This window comes from Henckelia pumila, chromosome 4 (assembly GCF_033568475.1).
Source record: "Henckelia pumila isolate YLH828 chromosome 4, ASM3356847v2, whole genome shotgun sequence".
NCBI lineage: Eukaryota > Viridiplantae > Streptophyta > Magnoliopsida > Lamiales > Gesneriaceae > Henckelia > Henckelia pumila.
Genome location: NC_133123.1, coordinates 29004201 through 29025777, shown reverse-complemented (window position 1 = coordinate 29025777; position 21577 = coordinate 29004201). Strand labels below are relative to the sequence as shown.

Below are 21577 nucleotides of genomic sequence, written 5' to 3'. Positions count from 1 at the left end.
CTCTGGTTTGTTCGTGCGTGCAGGTGAATCTTCGGAAGAAGAAGAGTTTTCATACGACCCAGAGATAGAAAGAATTTTGCATAGGTGGAGGAGGATTCTTGCGGTGTAATACTTTGAGATGTCAAATCTACAAGTATTCACAAGTTTTACCCAGCAACACGGAGAGCCTTTCTACGCAGCATGGAAGAGATTCAATGATTTAGCAACCCTCTTCCGGTATCATTATTTTTCTAAATATTCTCTCCTTACATATTTTTTTGATGGTTTGGATGCAGTGACAAGAAGATGGGTAATCGATGGAGCTTTCACGGCCCGTATTTCAATATTTTTCCGAGATGATGATACCATGAGACACCTGTTGGATGATATGACCGAGTTTGACTATTACTGGTATTCACACTCTCAATACCCAAATTTTACAGACCAACCATTTGAGCTTCAAAAGGAGGAGGGAAGTTGTTCGCAGTTGATCTTACATCTGCTAGAGGATATCATGAGCAAGCTTGTGGCATCGACTGTGGAATCTATAGAAGATCTGAAAAAGTCTAGATGCGACCTTGCGGAGCACATAGAGAATCTCAAGAGATCAATTTCCCAGGGACACAAAGAACAGGAAGTGAAGCAAGATACTCAAGCAGTGACCAACCCAATTTGGTTCGATGATGATTATTCAGAGAACCAAGATTGGGAGAGCGAATCAATTCCTACTGAAGATTTAGAGGTGTTTGAGTCTTCTCTTCTAGTTGAACATCAGCCGGAAGATGTACTGGAAGAAACAATGTATGATGGAGTACCAGTTTCGAAAGATTTTGGTTTCCAAGAGCTCGCAGAGATATTCTCTTCCCATGTTTACCAGCTACGGAGTGTTGTTGAGGTGACGAGCTTCATCTGTATATATCTGGCCAAGCTTGAGGGCATATTGAACCAAGACCCATTTGTAGTGTCATATGACACTTATTTTGGGCGTCAGCCGCTCTTTGAGCAGTGCTTCTGAGAGTCAAGCCGATGACTGAAAATCAAGCGCTGACTGGGAGGCAACCCAGTGTCTTTTTCCTTTATTTCATTTTTTGTTTTTGTTTTGTTTTGTTTTGTTTTTTTGTTTTATTTTCTTTGTTTTCAGGAGCCTGCTACAACTTAAATTGTAATTCACCCAAGTGTAGGTTGTCTGCAAGTAATATACTCGTGAGTACGAGATCGATCCACGGAGAGGATACTGTAAGTTTAATTTTAGCATGATATATTATAGATGGAAATATTATTATGAAACTTCAAATACACAAATTATAAAATTGTCAAGGTTTCAAAGGTTCATTGTTGGTTTATTTAAGATTGCTTAATAAAAATAAATAAAAGAAACTAAAATAAGAATAAACATAAAAGAACAATGAAATATTTAAACAAGTATATCATATAATATAGTTCACACTATATTAATATCAGATTAACCGATATTTAATACATGGTACCCATAATATATATATAGATGAATAAATATAAACATAAAAAGAACAATTAAATATTTAAACAAGTATATCATATAATATAGTTTCCACTATATTAATATCAGCCGATATTTAATACATGGTACCCATAATATATATATAAATGCATAAATATAAATTGACATAAAAGTAAATGTTAGATCAAATCACAATATTTTATTTAGAACAACCGGCAAAGCCACGCTATCGTCTAAATAAAATATATGACTTTATGTTAGATGCGATAAAGTAAATGTTAGTTGCGGAAAAATAAATGTTATATGCGAGAAAGTAAATGTTAGTTGCGGAAAAGTAAATGTTAGTTGCGATAAAGTAAAAGTTAGATGCGAGAAAGTAAATGTTAGTTCAAATCACAATATATTATTTAGAACAACCGACAGTGTCACGCTATCGTCTAAATAATATATATGACTTTATTATAAATAGATACTTATATTTATAGTATATAATTATTGTATTATTTATTGTATCATATTTGACAACAAATCAAGGTAACCACATTCAAGGTACCAAGCATTTGATGTAAATAGATAACAACAAATCTTCCAAAATTATACCTACAAATAAGGATCAATTAGAAAAAAACAAAATAAAAATAGAAAAAGAGAGGAATATACAAAATATAAACAATCTTACTTGACCAACAATGAAACCTTTTCACCTTAACATAAAAAGATTTAGCTTGCCATGAACATGAAACTCAAGAGTAAGGATAAAATAAATTTCATACTTGAACTTGAGAAATATGCACACTCAAACTTTTATTCTCACACACACAATATTTATTTTACAAATGAGGACTTCTCTACACTCTTGCACACTACAAAGCTTATACAACACATCTATTTATAGGCCAAATGAGAGCAAGAGTTCAAGGCTCATTAAATGTAAAATAGTAAAGTTGGTGGGTGCTTGTCTCCTTGAATGTCAATACCATGACCCAACTTTAATTGGCATGTTTGATGCCTTAGACCACCGATTCAGCCTTTATTTTCAACATAGAACACGTAGGATATTTTGTGTAGATGTGTTTGGACATATAATTCACCTCTTTTGGATAAAAGGTGAAATAGTTATGATATTTTTACTACAAGCTGGTCATAGTAAAAGTAAATCTGTCTTCATTTTGATGTTTGATTATTTTGATCATCTTAATGAGGTTTTTGGAATTTCTTGTCTTCTACAAAGTTGAAGATGTCTCTTTTGTAATTCTACAGGATTTGAGATTACTCCAATATAACCATTGTAGCTTGAGTAATTTTATTTTTACCAAACCTGCGCAAAACATAAAATACAACATTTTTAGTAAAATATTTAAATATAAACACATAACACAAAAATAATACAACTTCATAATTTTAATGAAACTTTAATTTTAAAACACACTTTTAAACATATAAATAATTACAAATTTTAAGTTTCATCACACCCCCAAACCGGCTAATTACTAGTCCCTTAGTAATAAAATATCATAAAATATCATAAAATCACAAGTTAGATTTTTATTCCTTAATATATATATTCAAATTTGCAAACTTTTAAATTTTAAAACACACTTGTGAGGAGATTATATGTTTATTTATAAATCTTATTATCAACTAATATATTAATATATAATTGGATGGGGTATACATATATATTACACACAATATCAAAATATTAAATATATATAATTTTTTTATATAAATATTTTCTAAAAACTTTGAGAATAATATAATTAAAATGATAATAGAAATCATTTTCATAACATGTATAATATCAGGAATCTTAATATAAAAGTCTCAACTCCATATTTTCTCGGGTTAAAGTATTTCATATATAGCTGTTTTTCACTCATGGAGTTGGAAGAAAATTATACACTCATTGAAAATGGTTAATATGTAAAGCAGACAATCATATAACCTAATATTGAAAATAAGATAGGATAATTTACAAAGAATAAACCCATTTTATTTTTGTTTTTCTCTTCTTATTTTTTTTTTCTCTTTTTTTTTTTTCATTTTTTTTTATGCACTTGGCTGCGAAGTTGTTTTTACATGACCAAATACCTCCAATAAACTATAAATATGTAACACTTTTTTTTCTTTTTTCTTTTTTTTTCAAAGTTTATTTATTTATTTATGAGGTAAATCTATTAAGAATTTACCATAAGAATTATAGTAGAGATATTAATACTCTACATCTTTACAATCAAACTTCAAACAACTTTGCAGCCAATTTTGTATGCACATTTTTTTATATAATTTTTTTTCAAAATGGGTTTAATCTAGCAATCAACCATTTCTTAATAATCAATAAAAGCTTATAAGTTGTTTTCTCAATTCTCACCTCTCACTCACAAAATTTATGTGAGTATATATTGCACTTTTACAAATTAATTCCTTAAATTATACATGTTATTATTCATTCAATCAATATCACTTTAACTATATAATCATAAAAGTTTTAGAAAATATGTTATTTGAAAACACACAATTATATATTATTTATAACTTTTATCCCATCAATTATATATTTTCTATTAAATTGATAAAAAGAAGTGTAAACAAACATATATACAAAAGACTTCATTTTCTTAGTAGTTTGCAATTTAAATATATACGGAATATTAAAATCTAATCTATTGTGATAAGATGATAAATAAAAACTAATGCGTGTCAGGAGTTTTTGATTCCTTACTCTGCCATTGAAAAAGAAAAATAAATATTATTATAGCAATACTTTTTTTAAAAAAAAAAAATTTAATAATTTTTTTTTTTTTTAGAGATAAACTCTCCTCCAAACCTGAATATGACATTGTTTTTAATTTTTTTTTAAGAAAAATAAAGAGTACATGATGAAAGAGATATCACCTGGAATTATTGAAGATGAGGAACAAACACAAACCATTTCATGACATGTTGAATCAATGATCCAGTTTTCTTTTCTTACTGGTTGGTTGAGACCAATTGATCTTTGTTATAGCTGAATCAGGTTGATGAACAAAAGCTTGGAGATCATCAATTAATTGGTCTTCATTCGAAGCAGAGATGAGCATCCTTCGTGAATTTTCTGAAATGAAATTTTGTTCCATATCTACATCAAGAAAAGTCAACAAACCATCATAATAGTTATTGATATTTAACAAGCCAACAGGTTTATTATGGATATTAAGTTGTGCCCAAGAAACAACATGAAAAATTTCTTCTAAAGTACCAAAACCACCAGGTAAGGCAATAAAAGCATCAGAATTTTCTATCATTTTTGTTATTCTCTCGTACATTGATGAAACTTTCAACTCTTCCCCAACCGTAACACCTGTAATATTTCCTTCAGCTAAAGCTGTAGGAATAATACCCAAAACCTGACTACCTCCAAGATGAGCTGCTGTTGAAATAGATCCCATTAACCCAATATTGCCTCCTCCGTAAACCAAGTGAATTTTTCTCTCTGCTAACTTTTTTCCAAGATTAATTGCTGCATCAACAAATATTTCATTCTTTCCAGTATTAGAACCACAAAAGACACAAATATTTTTCAATTTTTGTGAAGAAGATCCTGTCATGTTTTTTTTTCTTTTCAAAAATATAGAGAGAGTTGAGTGATTTTATAAGGAAAACAAGGAATAAGACAGAAATAGGAATACAGATGTGAACAAAATGATGAAAATAGTAAAAAAACAATAATATATAATAATAACATGCATGCGTATAAACAGTGATGTGATTGTGGCACACAGTGTTCCTTCAATATTTATGAGTCGAGGGTTGACTTACCATCCAATTTTCTTATAAATTGGCAAATAGGGTCTTTTTTAGTCAGATTCCCAAGACCATTACTATGACGCTGCGCTTGGAATAGTTTCCATAAATGGAGAAGTTGACCTTGAACATCTCCACTAGAATGCGTCTCAAGAGTCAATGAGATATCATCTAATGACTCTTTACTCAGCCCATTCTTAATGAAATCAATTTTATCTTCTCTATTTGTGGAAACATATCCCAAAGATCTGCATTGTCTATTACAAGTCCATCTAGCACAATTATGACAAACATCTAACCTTTTAGCCCTTCTTTTCTTCGCATAGGTACTTTTTCCTAGTCCAGACATATTTCGAACAAGTAAGAATTTTGGAACTTCACCACCTAATCGAACCTTGGCTTCAATTATAAGCCGAATATCCTTCGGGATTCCTTTTTGCATAAGCATTCTCAATCTTTCACATCTGCCTTCATAAATCATTCTCAGAACTTTTTTAGAAACAGATGGAAAATATTTACCAAGTTTTTTGATAGTTTCATCCATAATATATATTTATATATATATATATTCAATTATTTTGGGAAATTGAAATAAAACCGACTGAAAGTAGTCACGGAGTACCGTTATCCGCCACTTAACCGGGAAGTGAACTCAATTCTGCAAAAATAAAATAAAAATATAAGTAACAATTAAGTTGGATCATATAAAGGCATAAACTCTTCATTAAGAACTTCATTTTCTATAAACGGTTTAAGTCTTTGCCCATTAACTTTAAATACATTATTATTTTTAGGATTTTCAACATCAACAGCACCATGAAGATAGACAAATTTAACAATAAATGGTCCAGACCATCGCGATCTAAGTTTTCCTGGAAACAAATGCAAACGAGAATTATAAAGTAAAACTTTTTGTCCGATTTCAAAAGATTTTCTCATAATATTTTTATCATGAAATGCTTTTGTTTTATCTTTATAAATCTTTGCATTTTCATATGCATCATTTCTTAATTCTTCTAGTTCATTTAATTGCAATTTTCTTAATTTAGATGCATCATCTAAATTAGTATTAAACGCTTTAATTGCCCAATAAGCTTTATGTTCAATTTCAACAGGTAGATGACAATGCTTTCCAAAAACTAATCTATATGGTGACATCCCCAATGATGTTTTAAATGCAGTTCTATATGCCCATAATGCATCACTTAATCTTAAAGACCAATCTTTTCGATTTGGATTGACTGTTTTTTCCAAAAATTTTTTATTTCTTTATTTGCAAGTTCAACCTGACCATTCGTTTGAGGGTGATATGGAGTAGAAACTTTATGTGTAATACCATATTTTCTTAACAACGAAGAAAATGATTTATTTATAAAATGACTTCCCCCATCACTGATTATAGATCTAGGTATTCCAAATCGACTAAAAATATTTTCTTTCAAAAATTTTATCACAACTTTATGATCATTAGTTCTACATGCAATTGCTTCAATCCATTTTGAAACATAATCGACAGCCACTAAAATATAAGTGAATCCAAAAGATAATGGAAATGGACCCATAAAATCTATTCCCCAACTGTCAAATATTTCAATAATCATGATTGGATTTAAAGGCATCATGTTTCATTTTGAAATTGAACCCATTTTCTGACAATTTTCACAAGATTTGCAAAATGAATGTGTATCTTTGAATAAAGAAGGCCAATAAAATCCACATTGAAAGATTTTTGCAGCTGTTTTCTTTGACGAAAAATGACCTCCACATGCCTCAGAATGACAAAATTTAATGACACTACTTACCTCATTGTCGGGTATGCATCGTCGAAAAATTTGATCAGGACAATACTTAAACAAATAAGGATCATCCCAATAAAATTTTTTGACCTCTTTCAAGAATTTATTTTTATCTTGTGAACTCCAATGAGAAGACATTTTATTTGTCACAAGAAAATTTACAATATTAGCAAACCAAGGCATAGTAGTAGCATAAAATAGTTGATCATCCGGAAAATTTTCATTTATTGGTATTTCATTTTGAGATGATTCAGAAATTATTCTTGATAAATGATCGGCTACTACATTTTCTTTTCCTTTTTTATCTTTTATTACAAGATCAAATTCTTGTAACAACAAAATCCATCTTATTAATCTCGGCTTAGCATCTTGTTTATTTGATAAATATTTTATGGCAGAATGATCAGTATAAACAATAGTAGTAGAACCAATTAAATATGATCGAAATTTATCTAATGCAAACACTACTGAAAGTAATTCTTTTTCAGTTGTTGAATAATTGATTTGAGCACTATTTAAGGTTCTACTTGCATAATAGATCACATAAGGTTTACCTTCTTTTCTTTTTCCTAACACGGCTCCTACAGCATAATCACTTGCATCACACATTAATTCAAATGGTAAAGACCAATCAGGAGGTTGTAAAATAGGTGATGTAGTTAAAAGATTAATTATCTTTTTAAAAGCAGTTTCATATTCTTGAGTCCACTCAAATTGTGCATCTTTTGTTAAAAGATTTGAAATTGGTTTCGATATTATGCTAAAATTTTTTATAAATCTTCTATAAAATCCCGCATGACCCAAAAATGATCGAATTTCTTTGATCGTGTTTGGTGATGGTAAATTAGCAATAACATCAACCTTAGCTTTATCAACTTCAATTCCTTTTTCAGATATGACATGCCCTAACACAATTCCAGATTTAACCATGTAGTGACATTTTTCCCAATTTAAAACAAGATTTTTTTCTTCACATCTTTTTAAAACTTCTTCCAAATTTTTAAGACAGTTTTCAAATGAGTTTCCAAAAACAGTTATATCATCCATAAAAACTTCCACAAATTCTTCAATCATGTCACTAAAAATACTTAGCATGCATCTTTGAAAAGTAGCCGGGGCATTACATAAACCAAATGGTATTCTTTTAAAAGCAAAGTTCCGAACGGACAAGTGAAAGTAGTTTTTTCTTGATCTTCTAATGATATTGGTATTTGATAATACCCCGAATACCCATCAAAAAAACAATAATAAGGATTACCTGCCACTTTCTCTAAAATTTGATCTAAAAATGGTAACGGAAAGTGATCTTTTCTAGTTGCATTATTTAATTTTCTATAATCAATGCACATACGCCAACTAGATGGAATCCTAGCTTGTAATAATTCTCCCTTTTCATTTTTTATAACAGTGATGCCTGATTTTTTTGGTACTACTTGTGTTGGACTTACCCATTTACTATCCGAGATTGGGTAAATAATTCCGGCATCTAATAGTTTTAAAACTTCATTTTTAACAACTTCTTTCATGTGTGGATTTAATCTTCTTTGTGGTTGTTGATATGTTTTAGCATTTTCTTCCAAGTGAATTCTATGTGTGCAGATTAAAGGATTTATACCTTTTATATCTTGCAAAGTCCATCCAATTGCATTTTTGTGTTTTTTAAGTAGTGTTATTAAATCTTCTTCTTGTTTTGGTAAGAGGGTAGAAGATATTACAATAGGATATGTTTGATTTTCACCAAGAAAAGCATATTTTAGTTCTATTGGTAAGGGTTTTAATTCAAGTTTTGGATGATCATTTTCTTTTAATTCTTCAAGTTCATTAATTTCTTCAAATAACTTTGATTTAAAAATATTTTTTGAATCAAAACTTTCCACTAAACAAACTTCAGATTGTTGATTTAAGTTTTCTTGGTGTATATTTTCTTCCACGATTGTTTCTATTGCATTATCATCTTCATCTTCATTAATACTTGGTTGTTTACATAAATTGAACACATTAAGTTCTAAAGTCATATTTTCAAAAGACAATTTCATTATTCCATTTCGACAATTAATTAAAGCATTTGAAGTTGCTAGAAATGGACGTCCCAATATTACTGGAATTTTGTTATGTACTTCTATTGGTTGTGTATCCAAGACAATAAAATCCACGGGATATATGAATTTATCAACTTGAACTAATACATCTTCTATAATACCTCTAAGTATTTTGATTGACCTATCGGCTAGTAAAAGAGTAACAGATGTAGGTTTTAAATCTCCCAACTTAAGCTTTTCATAAACTGAATAAGGAATTAAATTCACACTTGCTCCCAAATCTAACAAAGCTTTTTTAATTTTATTTTTTCCAATAATACATGAAATTGTTGGATAACCGGGATCTTTATATTTCAAGGTAGAATTATTTTGAATATTTGAACTTACTTGCACCGTTAAGAATGCTTTCTTCTTTACATGCAATTGTCTTTTCACAGTACATAAATCTTTTAAAAACTTTGCATAAGAAGGCACTTGTTTAATAGCATCTAATAATGGAATATTTATTTTTACTTGTTTAAAAACTTCATAAATATCAGAATCATTTTTTTGTTTTTTATTATTTACTAATGCATGAGGAAAAGGAACATGTTTATTTATTTTATCATCAATTTTCTTATTTTTAGGACTCAAAGCATCATCTTTCTCAAAAGTATCAGGATTTGAATCCCTACTCTTTGAGTTTAATTGATCTTTGTTTTCATCACTATATGGATCATTAACTATTTTACCACTTCTAAGAGTAATAACAGATTTAACTTGATCAAATTTATCTTGATTTTTAGGATTAGGTTGTGGTTGAGATGAAAATTTTCCTTTTTCATGAATATTAAGTGCAGATGCAAATTTTGCAAGAGTTTCTTTCAAATCATTCATAGATTGAATATTTTGAATATTGATAGACTCTTGCTTTTGAATGTATGCATGAATTTCATCTTCAAAATGTTTTCTTGGAGGTGAGATATAAGGAGCATAACCTTGATGATTTTGGTTATTTTGAAAAGGTTGTTGTGAAGGTTGTGCATTATTATCGTTCCTCCAACTAAAATTGGGATGATTTCTCCAACCAGGATTATATGTTTGTGAAAAAGGATCTAATGTTGGTTTTTTAAAATTGTTAACATAATTGGTTTGTTCATGGAGACATTCTTTAAATGAAGGCAAAGTAGGACATTTTTTGTAAGATGATCATGTGTGTCACATATATGACAAACAATTTCTTGAACACTTTTTAATTGATCACTCTTTTTCATTTCTAAGGACTCGATTTTTCTTGCTAAAGATGCAAGTTTAGCTTGAACATCTACATCATCTTTAAGATGATAAATACCACCCCCATTTGTTGAATTATTGGTTTTACTTGGTGGTTCAATTGAGCCTATATTATCCCAATTTTGAGCATTTTCTGCTAATGACTCCAAATATTCCATAGCTTCATTTGGGTTTTTATCTTCAAAAGTTCCATTACACATGAATTCTATCATTTGCCTATCTTTAGGTATTAAACCTTCATAAAAGTGAGAAACTATTCTCCATATTTCAAAACCATGATGTGGGCATGTATTAAGTAACTCTTTATATCTATCCCAACATTGATAAAATGTTTTTCCTTGTTTTTGAGAAAAAGTTGCAATTTGTCTTTTAAAAGAGTTTGTTCTATGGGAAGGGAAAAACTTTTTTAGAAATTGTTGTTGCATTTCTTCCCATGATCTTATTGAACTTGATCTCAAATTTTGCAACCATGTTTTAGCTTTATCTTTTAAAGAAAAAGGAAAAAGCTTTAATCGAACAATATCCATGCTACAATTTTGATCATTATAAGTGTTGCAAACCTCCTCAAATTCTCTTAAATGCAAATATGGATTTTCAGAATCTAGGCCATGAAAATTTGGTAAAAGTTGAATGATTTGAGGTTTAAAATTGAAATTAGACGCATCAGGAGGAAAGACTAAACAAGATGGTGTACTAGTTCTTATTGGATTCATATGGTGCCTAAGTGTTCTTGGTTGTTCATGTTCTTGATTATTATTATTATTATCATCTTGATTATTAAAATTATCCTCCATGTTTAAAATATTTTTAGATACTCGAACAAGTCTACCACTTTGTTTACGACTCCAAACAATCATACAATTAAAAACAACATACTATTTACATAAATAACATAAAATTAAACTTAATTTATACCTCCCCGGCAACGGCGCCAAAAACTTGCTACAACTTAAATTGTAATTCACCCAAGTGTAGGTTGTCTGCAAGTAATATACTCGTGAGTACGAGATCGATCCACGGAGAGGATGCTGTAAGTTTAATTTTAGCATGATATATTATAGATGAAAATATTATTATGAAACTTCAAATACACAAATTATAAAATTGTCAAGGTTTCAAAGGTTCATTGTTGGTTTATTTAAGATTGCTTAATAAAAATAAATAAAAGAAACTAAAATAAGAATAAACATAAAAGAACAATGAAATATTTAAACAAGTATATCATATAATATAGTTTCCACTATATTAATATCAGATTAACCGATATTTAATACATGGTACCCATAATATATATATATAGATGAATAAATATAAACATAAAAAGAACAATTAAATATTTAAACAAGTATATCATATAATATAGTTCCCACTATATTAATATCAGCCGATATTTAATACATGGTACCCATAATATATATATAAATGCATAAATATAAATTGACATAAAAGTAAATGTTAGATCAAATCACAATATTTTATTTAGAACAACCGGCAGAGCCACTCTATCGTCTAAATAAAATATATGACTTTATGTTAGATGCGATAAAGTAAATGTTAGTTGCGGAAAAATAAATGTTATATGCGAGAAAGTAAATGTTAGTTGCGGAAAAGTAAATGTTAGTTGCGATAAAGTAAAAGTTAGATGCGAGAAAGTAAATGTTAGTTCAAATCACAATATATTATTTAGAACAACCGACAGTGTCACGCTATCGTCTAAATAATATATATGACTTTATTATAAATAGATACTTATATTTATAGTATATAATTATTGTATTATTTATTGTATCATATTTGACAACAAATCAAGGTAACCACATTCAAGGTACCAAGCATTTGATGTAAATAGATAACAACAAATCTTCCAAAATTATACCTACAAATAAGGATCAATTAGAAAAAACAAAATAAAAATAGAAAAAGAGAAGAATATACAAAATATAAACAATCTTACTTGACCAACAATGAAACCTTTTCACCTTGACATAAAAAGATTTAGCTTGCCATGAACATGAAACTCAAGAGTAAGGATAAAATAAATTTCATACTTGAACTTGAGAAATATGCACACTCAAACTTTTATTCTCACACACACAATATTTATTTTACAAATGAGGACTTCTCTACACTCTTGCACACTACAAAGCTTATACAACACATCTATTTATAGGCCAAATGAGAGCAAGAGTCCAAGGCTCATTAAATGTGAAATAGTAAAGTTGGTGGGTGCTTGTCTCCTTGAATGTCAATACCATGACCCAACTTTAATTGGCATGTTTGATGCCTTAGACCACCGATTCAGCCTTTCTTTTCAACATAGAACACGTAGGATATTTTGTGTAGATGTGTTTGGACATATAATTCACCTCTTTTGGGTAAAAGATGAAATAGTTATGATATTTTTACTACAAGCTGGTCATAGTAAAAGTAAATTTGTCTCCATTTTGATGTTTGATTATTTTGATCATCTTAATTAGGTTTTTGGAATTTCTTGTCTTCTGCAAAGTTGAAGATGCCTCTTTTGTAATTCTACAGAATTTGAGATTACTCCAATATGACCATTGTAGCTTGAGTAATTTTATTTTTACCAAACCTGCGCAAAACATAAAATACAACATTTTTAGTAAAATATTTAAATATAAACACATAACACAAAAATAATACAACTTCATAATTTAATGAAACTTTAATTTTAAAACACACTTTTAAACATATAAATAATTACAAATTTTAAGTTTCATCAGAGCCTAGCCGCCCCATCTGCAGACCAATTTTCAATATGAGTCTCCCATTATTCAGCCTAAGGCCAAAGAGGACAACAACGCCAACACTTGAACCAGGGAAGTTTTGTTTTAATTTTGCATCTCGTTATCATTTTGTTATTTGTGTTTGTATCGTTAGTACTAGAGCATTGAGGGCAATGCTTTGGTTAAGTGTGGGGGGAGTTCATTCGATGGTTTGTCATTTTGTTTGCATTCGTTTGTTGAGTATATGCATATAGTTCGTTCCGTATCATTTGTTAGTTTGTTACTGTTTGTCGTGTTACATGAGTAGGATGATGATTGTTAGCCTATGATGAGATAGTTGAAAAATGATGATTTTTGAAAAAAATTTAACTCTTGATCAGATTTGAGAAACCGTAGGTTGTTTGTTGAATATTCTTAAGCACGCATGTTTAACCAGTGAAGTGTAGCGATGTATTAGATATTGTGGATGTCTGTTGGACCATTGCACGACAATAGGTGTTTGTGGAACTTGATAGTGTTTGAATCTTGATGATTTCTTTGATATGGCATAAACGATCTTGGGCGCACCTAGAAAAAAAAAATTTACAACTCCATCCGGGCCTGAAAAGGATTGAAATCCTAATCCTAAAAGATCAAATTCAAGGCTAAGTATGCGGATAAAATGGGGTTGATGCTCCATCCGGGCTATAGACGAGGGGATTAAAATTCTAATCCTGTCTTAGTTATAGCTAAGTATGCGGGTAATTATTGGGGCTAAAGCAATACCGGGTGCAAAATCCGGATGTGCGTAATTATTCTCAAGGCAGTTGTGTTGTGTTGAAGGATTGTTGGGAGGAGAGTTCTTGATGGTGAGGCTTGCACTGAATTGTTATAGGTCGGCGAACAGTCTTGAAACTTTGTTCTTTTGAAGTTGCATGTAACTGGGGTAACATGGCGCACACACACGTTCGCATTCGACTGAAGGTGCAGCATTGATGATTGAGAGTCGCTATGAACTTATTTTTAGATGAAAGTGGTTTTTTCTGAGGCTATGATATGAGTGATTCGTCCTTACTTATGTGTTTGTTGTTGTTTCATTTTGTTTTTGCATGACTTGCTCGAGGGCGAGCAAGGATTAAGTGTGGGGTATTTGATGGGCATGTTTGTGTTGCATATTTTAATATAATTGTGTTGTTATTTTGCATGCGTTTATGTGTTTTAATTAAGCATCGTGTTCATATTTCATACATCGTATCTAAATTACATTCTCCCATGTTTATTGTATAGTAAGTAGCGTTTTGTCGAGGAAAATATGGAAAAGCTATTGCGCGAGAATGAATTACGGAGCAGCAATGATCAAAAAATCATATTTAATTTTATTGAAGTCCAAATCCAATCTCCACCGTCCAGAATAAAGTTCAAGATGTTTTAAAGCAGCTGTCCAAATTTTAGCTCAATCCGACGGCTAGATCTTTGGATATGAATTTTACAAAATCGCTGCTCGCTGGGAGAAAAGTTGCTCGCTCGATCCGCAACATCTTGCGGATCGAGCGGCCAAAAAAATTTGAAAACAGTAGGTTCGGAAAAGTTGCTCGCTCGATCCGCAACATCTTGCCGATCGAGCTAGATGTGCTGTTCGGGAAAATATTTGTAATTTAGGAATTTTTATTATTAAGGACTCTAGCCTTAATTAAAAGATATATCTCGAATTTTAGAGTCAGATATTGATTGGGAGAAGATAGAGGAGACGCAGAGAAGGCTCAAGAACCATCTTGACGGCTAGGTTTTATCTTTCTTGTTCTTAGATTTTAATTCTTCTTGTTTTTTTTCTTGGTTGAGGAAGACGAACCCTTGAATTTATTTATCTTGTGAGATTCAGATTTTCATTGTTTGATTTTTATCAAGTATCAAGAATTATTCTGAATTGATTGATATGCTTGTGTATGAGATTTTTAGATTGGCCATCTTAGGATTTCATTATACAGTCGAATGCTAAATTAGAATTCAAATCCATAATTGTTTGAAACCTCTGATTTGCGAAGCAACTATGATTAATATTTTCTGCTTTTGAATTTGTTAAATCGTAGGAATAATAATTGACTAGGCTAAATTCATCCTCTTGTGTATGGGTTGTCTAGCTTTATCAGTTTTACTAGTTTGAATGCTACCGTGGATTTAAATCTGATCGCTGGTATTGGGTTAGTTTATGGGGTAAGGGTTAACTTAGACTGCTGTTGTCTAGTTAACTAAAATTAAGGTGAAACAGGAATTAAATTTCCAATGATGAATATTCGATGTGAATTAATTATTTTTAGAGAATCGATGATCGAGTGAATGATTTCAAGGGTGTAGTCGACCGATACCAAGTCTCGTTATTTTATTGATTTTCTTATTTTAATTCTTGCATAGTAGTTAATTCTAAAATTTCCAAATCCCCTTTTATTTATTTCAAGTATTTTTAAGAACACAAATAAATTTCACTTTCCTCGTGGAAACGATCCCTACTCTCGCTACTACATGTTATTTAGTTAATCTGAGTTGGGTTAATTTGGGCGCGACACGACTAAGTGCTACCATGCAAATATCCTTCAAAGCCTAGTAAATCTCATCAAGAGGTTGGTGATGTATCTTCTATTTTGCCTACCGCTCATCAGGCATCTCAACTTGAAAATTGTAGCTTAAGAGATCAACACAGCTCAGACGCTAAACATGCTTTCTCTGATAATGATCTTGAGAGCGTCGTTGAACATCTTTGCACAGCCGTACAAAGCCTCACCAATCGCATTCAAGGACAAGATGCAGCAATTACTGACTCTCGTACTGCGATCATCTCTCATCTGACCAGTCTATCCACCGATATTAACGGTTGCGCGACTGAGCTGAAGAATTATAAAGACAAGAATTTGCATGCCATGGAAGCTGTTGTTGAAAAAGTGGTCCAAAATGTTCGTCATACCAATGAACATACAACCGCAAAGATAGCAGTTCTTCAAGCTGACTTGACGGCTCATATCGACTCCCGCATTGACTCTTTTCAAACCACCGTTGGTACTCAACTCACCAAGATTATTTCTCATTTAATACGTGGTGATGTCAAAAAGGGGGAAGAATCAAGAAAATCAGCCGCTGATATAGATCGTCAATCGAGATCCACCTTCCCAGAAACAAAGAAAAAGTGAGGACAAGAGAAGCAAAATGAGAAGTAGCAAAGGCAGTAGCTGGTTTGACACGTAAAATCCTTCATTGCAGTAGGTGTAATAGGATTTTATTGAAACTCTTTATTTTCAAGTATTTTGTACAACAAATCTTGTATTAATGCAATTCATCCTCGCAATGAATTTATTATCTTATTTTCATGAATTATGATTTTTGGGGCTCAGGTTTTTTCATCACCAAAAAAGGAAAAATTGTTGAATCCTAAGTTTTGGTGATAACAAAGCAATATATCATTGTCATAATATAGCCGCCCATTTGTTGTAAACAGTGACATAGCCTACCGATATCAAAGCAGTATACTGATCAAGAAGCCTACCGATATCAAAGCAGTCTACTAATCAAGAAGCCGATATCAAAGCAGTCTACTGATCAAGAAGCCTACCGATATCAAAGCAGTATATTGATCAAGAAGCCTATCGATATCAAAGCAGTATACTGATCAGGAAGCCTACCGATATCAAAGTAGTCTACTGATTAAGAAACTTACTCAGAGTATCTACCGATCTAGTCAGAACCGAAGTATGAAAAATACAACGGCCATATCGATATATCTACCAACTCTCTAAAGTCACTGAGTAACGGATCCTTGACAAGACAACTTAAATGTGACAGGGCAAGCATTTAAGGTGCCGTCTAAGGAACCACATATAACATTTATTGTAAAGACTCATGAAAAGACAAAAAGGTAACTACAGTAAAGATTTACACAGACAAGTATCTGCGTGAGAAGACGTAGCCAACCATGTTGTCAACGGAATAAAAACAAATCAACAATTCCAAGACTAAAGATACGTTGAAGAGAAGATATATAAATATCAGACTTTCAAAGAAGAAACAGAGCAGCCTATTACTTACTCAAGCACTCGAGCAAACCACAAATCTTGAGATATTCTATTTGCTCACTCAACCCTTCGCAAAACATAAATATATCTGATCTTGAAGAGATCTATCTAAGGGTTACTCAAATCCAAGCTACCGATTGAAGAAGCATAAAAAGCATACCACGGATTTGAGCTGCTAAGCTTCAAAGAGCTTAGATAGCATTTGTGTTACTGAAAGAGCTGTGATAAGAACTCTGTATCTTATCAGTGTGAATCTAGGAGTTCCACCTTAGGCAATGGATAAGTCCTAATTTGGAGTGGGTTTATTACGAGACGTTGTAATAACCAAAGTCTTCTAGTATATACTTCCTTCGTGGAAGAAGGGGTGACGTATGAGATTGAGTTCTGAACATCTATAAACAATTCTTTGTCTTTAATCTTACTGCATCATTTTATATTTCCATAAGTATCAACTGATTGAGTGAGAGCTATCTTCCACACAATTATATTGTGGCTCTTATTCATTTAGAAAGGGTAGGAGTAATCAGGTTAAGTAGATTAGCATTTACTTAACTGTTTAAAGGATAAAAAAGCAAAGGTTTTTAAGAGTGTGTATTCACCCCCCCCCCCTCTACACACATCCGATCCCCAACACATAATCATTAAATCATATAATTGAAAGAGGAGTTCAAAAGCCACAAAATCAAAATTTTATACAAGTACTGAACTTGATCATCTTGACACTCAAAGAGCCCACTTGGTTCGTGTGATGTGATAATTAAATGATTAATATTTTGATTGATACTGATTGATAAAGACAAATATGTATATGTTAAGATAAATTATATGGTGTGTAGTATGATTTTTATTTGTAGAATAGATAGATTATCGTGTATCTACCTATGGACCAAAGTACCCTTACCCAAAATCCAAAGCCCACTATATATGTACTCGACGACAAAATATCTTCTTCATGGCTCCCGTCACTTTTCACAGTAGAAAATCACAAAGTGATCTGAAGCTTTGGTGCACATCAGTAGAAATAAGCATCATCAATCGTGGAATTAATGTTTTCGTTGGTCTTTTTCTGTTCTGATCTTTGTTCATCGGTTATATTTTATATTTTTTATGAGTTATTTGCACCAAATACCCTGTGAAATATTGAAAATGCATACTTTTTTTCTGTAAAATTGTAATAGGCATCTTCAACCTTGACATTTTATAAATTAGCATGCGCGTCACTTTATATAAGTGATTGTTGCGCACGCGCCATTCATGCCACTAGGCAAACATTTTGGTTTTTTTTTACACAAAATATCCCTGTGAAATATTAAAAAAACATATTTGACCCCTTAAGAGTATAACTTTTAATCTATTCAAATCATAATGCACAATTTTAATAAAAATCAATTATCAAATATTTATCGAATATTTTTAATTTAATTAATTTTTTATTTATTTCAAATGTATTATTATTAATTAAATTCTACAAAACATATTATTATTTTATCTTGCTATCATTATTTTATTAAACTCGCTTCATGTTTCCAATTTCTCCATTAAAAATGCATTCATAAATAAGTATTTAAACACCTAAAAAGTACCATAGTATTGAACCAAAATGATAAGTTCATCAATATTATTTTTTAATTTAGGACTAATATAGTATTGAACCAAAATATACATTTTTCGAGAATATGTATTGTCAAATTTGCAGTAAATGATAAAAAAAAATAAAGTGGTTATATAATAATAAAATTTACTATTAAAATATATTTTTCAGATAAAATAACTAATATTTTTCATAGTTATTTAATTAAAAATATTATTTTATTCAATTAAAATTAATAGTAAATTTTATCATTATATAACTATTTTATTTTTTATTTTTTATTGTAAATTGTGCAATGCATTTTCTCAATAATTTAGATTTTAATTCAATATTATATAGTCCTAAATAAAAAAAAGTGATATGTTTGAACTCATCATTTTAATTAGTTCAATATTTTGGTACTTTTACGTATTTAAATATTTGTTTATGAATGCATTTTTAATGCAAAAATTGGAAACATGAAGTGAGTTTAATAAAATAATGATAGCAAGATAAAATAATAATATTTTTTTAAGAAACAAATTAATTAATAAGAATAAATTAAAAATAAAAATTAATAAAATGAAAAATGTTTGAAAGATAATATATAATAATTGGATCTTACTGAAATTGTATGTAATGGTTTGAATAGATTTAAAAATTATACACTCAAGGAGTCATATATGTATTTTAATATTTCACAAGAGTATTTGGTGCAAACAAAATCAAAATATTTGTTCAGTCACATGAGTGACACGTGCGCAACAATAACTCATATGAATGGGCACGTGTCTGATTTTATAAAATTACAGGGTTGAAGATGCCTATTAAAATTTCACACGAGAGAAGTGTGTATTTTCAATATTTTACGAAGTATTTGGTATAAATAAATGTATTTTTTAATGGATGCAAAATATATGTACACCATGAAAATCAACTGTAGAATACATGAGATTTGACCTTTAGCCCATTTGAAATTCCGGACTGAAAATTTCGTTCACTCCATAATGTTTTTCGTCAGTGCCACTTTCAATTTGAAGTCAACAATTCAAGAGCAATTTCTCTTTCCATTTTTTCTTGAGAGTACAAGTACAATATTTCATCAATATTACAACTACACGATACGACAATGTAATGAAACTGTCCGCACAACCGACGAGACTTGAGCATGGACTCGAGACTTGCTTATCTCGAGCGATGAAACTACTTAAATCTACCTAAATAAATTAGAAAACCTACCACCATCAGCGAAAATCGAACCTGAGACCAATAGGTCTCAGGCCTTCACCCTTAACCATTGGGCCAAGGGCTCATTGGCCTTCTCTTTCCACTTTCTTTGCCGAGGATGAAGGGGATTTTAGTTGTGGGCTTTTTACATATTTATATTTATATTTATATACATATTATATATATGCATAGATATATAGATATACATTGAGGGAGATTTAATTAATTCTCATAATCAATATCTTGCTATTGTTGATTATCTAAGGGGAGACGTGAGACTTCTATTCAAGTTCAAACAGATTCGGATAAATTCAAAAAAAAAAAAATCCGTAATCCCAATAAAAGAGTCAAACAACGAACAAGTGAAACAATCAAAGTTTATCATCTTTACCAAACAAAGGTTAGTGCGGAACTAGGTTTTGGAGAGTAAGATTCATAGGACCATATGAAAATGGATGTATATTGTTTCCAAAAAAACAAAAGAAAACATATGTATATGTTATTTTTGTATATATTTTATCTTCGCCACGTAATCACTCATTTATATGATTATAGATTACATACGGATAGATCGATGCTAACAAACTTGTAGTGCCCGTCTGTCAGCATCAATGGATCAGATCATATTTGCATATCAAATCAATTGATTTGCAATATGATCTGGTAATATTCGTTTGCTACCCGAAAGACAGCATCGATAGATCATTAAGTATGGTATGACAATGTATTTGGTGCCACAAAAGTAAATATATAATTTTAGTCTTACAAGCTAATATGTTTTTGGTTTTAAATATATAATTTATCGAAGTTTGATTTTCACGTAATAACTCAAGTTTTTTTTTTTCTTTGCTTGACCGAAACCACCAATGCTCAACATAACTTATATGATAAAATAAAACTTATATTACACATTAAAAACTACCTAAACAAATAAGGTAAACGACATATTTTTATCATCTTAGTATTGGGGTCGTTTTGATTATTTTCCTCTTTGTTTTTTTTTTTTTGCTTATATGGATTTTAATGTGTATAATATAGATATTATTCTCGTCATAGTGTCAGGTAAAAGACTATTGGTATTAAATAAATCATGTTTGATCGAGTTAATGGTTGCGGGCAAAACAAAAATTACCAAAACAAAAGAAACTTAAGTTATAGGAGGAAAATTGAACTTTGACAAATTATAAGACTAAAATTCAAAACTAACTATTTTTACATGACTAAAATTACAATTTTTCCTAAAAAATAACCTCTAACAATTCATAAATTTATATTTATTTTTTTAAAAGATAATTTGGTAGTTACATATTTAAACACTTTTAACACTAATCTAACTAGTATCTAAAATATGTCAATATTATTATTATTATTATTATTATTATTATTATTATTATTATTATTATTATTATTATTATTATTATTAAGTAAATGTGTGAATTTATCTTGAAAATTGGTATTTATTTTTACACCAGCTGCAATATGGTGGGGCTTAAATTGCAAACATAGAGATGTCCGAAGCCTGCGTTCCGTGTTCTCAGCTGCAATAATGTTGTTGAAGAAAGTGAAAATATACAGATGATTCAACTGAATATGCACATCTCCACCAGAAATTTTTTCACATTGCGTATCTTTGTAAATTCATTTTTT

The 21577-nt window shown here is 30.4% G+C and overlaps 1 non-coding gene across 1 annotated transcript; it reads left to right on the top strand.

Annotated features, from left to right (window-relative positions):
* Positions 1-10619: 10619 nt before the first annotated feature.
* LOC140870206 (small nucleolar RNA R71) lies at positions 10620-10730 on the top strand. Its single transcript, XR_012147178.1, has one exon. It is a non-coding gene; the product is annotated as a small nucleolar RNA R71 (small nucleolar RNA).
* Positions 10731-21577: the final 10847 nt, after the last annotated feature.